Raw genomic sequence first — 4439 nt, 5'->3', positions numbered from 1 at the left:
AATCATGATCCCCACAAAGTGGTTGGGATTTTTTTATAAAGAGCATGTAAGTGATTTGCATTTAATTTTTTGGGATTATTTCTTAGTTAGATTGATGTCTATATCTAATATATTGATAACCAAGTGGATACCTAATATCTTCAACACCTTGCCTTATTAGTTCATAATCATATATAGACTTTTGAAGGAAGATTGAATACTATTATCTTTTTTTTCAAGTTATTTCTTGTAAGAAGGTGGGATTTGAGCTCATTGAATATACAAAGAATAAGGAAAGCTAATAACATTAAATTCATTGTAAAATGATACTAGACAATGTGACATGTTTTTGAATGAAGAGAATAAAAAATCAACTTTATATCTTTTTATATATATATATATATATATATATATATATATATATATATATATATATATATATATATATATATGTGTGTTAATTAGCAATATTATCTTATTTTATAAAACAAAAGCTATTCAATATAAAATTTGTATCAATAAAAATTATCAAAATATATATATTTTTTATAATCATCTTAAAAGCTATAAATTTAACTAAATATTTTAATCATAACATGTACATAAATATCTTAAAAACTATAAATTTAACAAAATATTGTGATCATAACATGTACATAAATATCTTAAAAACTATAAATTTAATTAAATATTTTAATGATGACATGTAAGTTACCCATAATTTCTATCACTGACATAGTTTTAAAAGTCAAGTTTAAAATAAACTAAATTTTAAATTTATGGGTAAATTTTGATAATAAAAAATGATTGTCCTGCGAGACGCTCTCTAGCTCAATATGGAAGAGATGTTGTAATGTCCTGTCCTATTCCGTTAAACATTTTGACTAGGTAAAATTGCATAAATATTAAAATAAAAATTAAATTAAAAATTAAATTAAATTAAATTAAAAATGAAATTAATCTTTAAAATAAGGCTGAGGTAAATTAATAAATTTAGCATTCATGGTTTTCACAAGCCATGGTTTTTCCCATAGTATTCTTAACCCATGTTTCTTCTCATCATATTTTTCTCTATTATAGCCTATTTAAAGGCATAAAATTCCATATAATTTAACTTTTTAATGTGTAAGATGAAGCATGTAGTTTACTTCATATTTGTTTGTATGTTATGCAAATATTTTTGAAGAAAAATTGAAAAGTAGTTGTATATTTTTGCATATAATGTATATATCATGCAAAATAAAATTTAAAAAATATAAGTCCTTCGATGAGTGTGCATGAATACTTTGAAAATAACACTATACAGTCAAAAGGAATGATAAATAAAAATTAGAATAATGACAAAATTCTATTTCAAAATCATCTCCAGTAACATTTTCATTTTTCTTGAACTAAATTTATTTTTTTATAGATTTTTCCATTGTTTAAATTTACTTGAAATCTGAGATTTAGTTCCAATAAAATTTAAATTTTATAGAATTTTGAGATTTAAATTTTATGAAACTAAATTCACACGAGGAGAAGTTAAATTAAATTTAGTTTTAGTTTTATTTTTTCAAATTAACTTTTCTTTAAATTTATAAATATATTTTAATTTAAAATTATTTGAGTAAAATAATAAATAAATGCAATACCCCTCAGTGAAGTGTAAATATTTTAATTTACTAAATTATTATGCTGTAAGGCGTTCCATTTGAAATGAACTTCCCTCTGGGCTTAGCTGTCTTCACTATGCACCATTAGATCAAGTGTTAGACGATTGAAGTGTTCCCTTCCACTGATACCACCAAGTGAACTGATTTACTATGCTCAACCAACTCAATCAATCCTTGATTTACTCTCCTCAAGTAACTTGCTCATTAATTTTTCAGTTGGACCATTGCATCCCACCCACTGAACTCACTGTCTGCAGACTCTTTAAGTTTCCACTGAACTACACGGTAAGCCAACTCATTAGGTTTGCGATGCTTTCCCTTGAGTCTCAAGATCCTGGGGAATCTAACCTCGAGGTGATTGTGGGAAACGCCCAGACTCCATACATTTGTGAAAGATCTCGTCATAAGGTCACACGATCGAACCCTAGGGCACATTCGTGGACAAGTACACTGAGAATTGGTGGTGAAAGGGTTAGAACTGCGTCACACGAGCTAGTGAATGGTTAGAATATGTCATTGAGGACACCAGAAATACTTAGTATGCAGGTCAAGACTGATGGAAAAGTTATTTGCAATGCCAAACTTTGGAGATTCCAACTTGCACATACATATTGTACAAAATAAGTTAGATTTGTTTAGTGATTTCGTCTGTGAAATTTTGTGGTTTAAAGATGAACTCAAGATCTACACATGGCTTGCTCTTCATCGTGAAAACATCACTCTCAATACCAAGAATGCATTAAATTTCTATTATATCAGCATGGGATTTATGTAAATCATGCTCTTGTTAGTTCTTTATGGATGCATTAACTTCTGCATACTCTGAAGTCATGTCAAACTTGTTTTTGGCAGTGTGGAGTACAATGTTTCATATGTCTATCATGCTCTCTTTGGATACTTTGATAGAGACAACGTGGCTCTGCTAGGCTTTGCTAAGTGAGTACCCTGAGGTTTTCTTCATATATTGGTGTGTATGTGTATATGTATGCTTTTTATATATCTATGTAAGAGGAAATAAGTAGCATATTTTCTCTAATCTGACAGGTACTTTAAGGATGCTAGTGATGAAGAGCGGGATCATGCAGAAAAGCTCATGAAATATCAGGTTTCTAAGACTTGAGAGTTTTAATTCAATCTGTTGTTTCAAGCCTTAAACATTAGTCACACTGGTTATAACTGTTATTTTAAACTCTACCCTGTATTAGTGCTTTCTTTGAGTAGAACATCAGAGGTGGGAAAGTTAAACTACGGTCCATTTTATTGCCTGCTGTCATGGAGTTTGACAATGCTGAGAAGGGTGATGCCCTTTATGGTGAGTCCAATCCATGGACTTGTATATTTTCGTTCATGTGTCATGTCATTTTTTGGTAGAATGTAGCCTGATGTTTTTTTTGGTCGGTTCTCAATATACTGGTTATAGCCATGGAGCTAGCCTTGTCTTTGGGGAACCTGACAAACCAAAAGCTTTTGAACTTGCATGCTATAAGTATCGACTGAATTCTTTATTGGTTGATTCGATATATCATGTTACTTTTAAATATTTAAAATTATGTTGCATTAAGAAATAATTTTGAGAGGTCATGCATTTGATGGGAGCAGGTAGCCCAAGAGGCTAACGATGGTCAGAAGATGGATTTCACCGAGGGCAATTTTCTCATTGAGTAGGTCACATGCTCTACAATTCCTCCCTTTACAAGTAGGAGAGAAGTATAAATAATGATCTAATAAGAGGCTAATTTTATGTTTTCCTCTACAATTTTGTAGGTTGAAGCTATCAAGAAAGTATTAGAATATGTGTCTTAGTTGAGAAGGATAGGGAAAGTCCACGGTATGATGATGATATGTTAATTTTAATAATATTTGAGAAGAGGCATTTTTTTTTCATACTGACAATGAAAGTGAAGAAATTATATGCAGGATTAGTGATTTGATCATGGCTCATTACTAAAAGCTGGACTTGTAATTCATTTGATTCTGTCCTTTCTTTCTTTGCACTTGTATGGAATTTTGATCAGATGCTCCTCAACAGAGATAATGTGGCTGACGCAGGAGCTCTTGCTGCTACCTGACCTGACTGAGAATTAGATTTTGAACCCTATCTTGATAACTTGAATAACCTCGAGTCCTTTGAGATAAATTTTAGGTAGTAAATGATCGCAATATATATAGATATATGTATATATCTATCTTAATATGAATTTCAATGTTATGATTTTTATTTTTGTCGCAATGCCAATGGACACATCATCAAACTATTTCTCAATTAGCCCTCGCTAGAATGCTTGGGGATATAGTTGCATCCATTTGGGTTTTTCAATACAGAAAGAATTTGTCTGATATGATTGATGTTGGGCTTTATTTCTGATCTATATTATTAAGGAGCCCTAAGATTCTTTGTTATGATTGATGTTGGCTGGCCCTAAGATTCTGTGTTATGATTGATGTTGGTGTTCTACTTCTTATCCCTAATATGAGGCTAGTAATCTTAGAGAAGTTGCACCCATTTCAAGGTGCGTGCTGAGTTGGTTGGTTGGACGCGATTGTTCTATCTCATTTCATGGTGTTAGTACTTGGCTGTCACCAATTTTAGGGAGTTTTCCTCTGATTCAATTTCAAGGTGTCTCGGTTGGTTTGTTAGATACGATTATTCTATGTCATTTCATAGTGTAAGCACCTGGCTGCATGTATTTTTTGGGAGTTTGCATCTGTTTCAATTTCAATGGTGTTTGACTTGGTTTGTCGGATGCAATTGCTTAATGTCATTCCACAGTGCTAGCACCTTCAAACTCCTATAATTAAAAACAT

The 4439-nt window shown here is 31.1% G+C and overlaps 1 pseudogene; it reads left to right on the top strand.

Annotated features, from left to right (window-relative positions):
* The first annotated feature begins 1943 nt into the window (after positions 1-1943).
* LOC149161283 (ferritin-3, chloroplastic-like) lies at positions 1944-3703 on the top strand (annotated as a pseudogene).
* Positions 3704-4439: the final 736 nt, after the last annotated feature.

The sequence above is a fragment of the Pinus tabuliformis genome, chromosome 5_2 (genome assembly GCF_031772625.1).
Source record: "Pinus tabuliformis cultivar Carrire ecotype Pingquan chromosome 5_2, CPIR1, whole genome shotgun sequence".
Classification (NCBI taxonomy): domain Eukaryota; kingdom Viridiplantae; phylum Streptophyta; class Pinopsida; order Pinales; family Pinaceae; genus Pinus; species Pinus tabuliformis.
The sequence above is the reverse complement of the archived record's forward strand: the minus strand, read 5'-3'. Positions and strand labels throughout refer to the sequence as shown.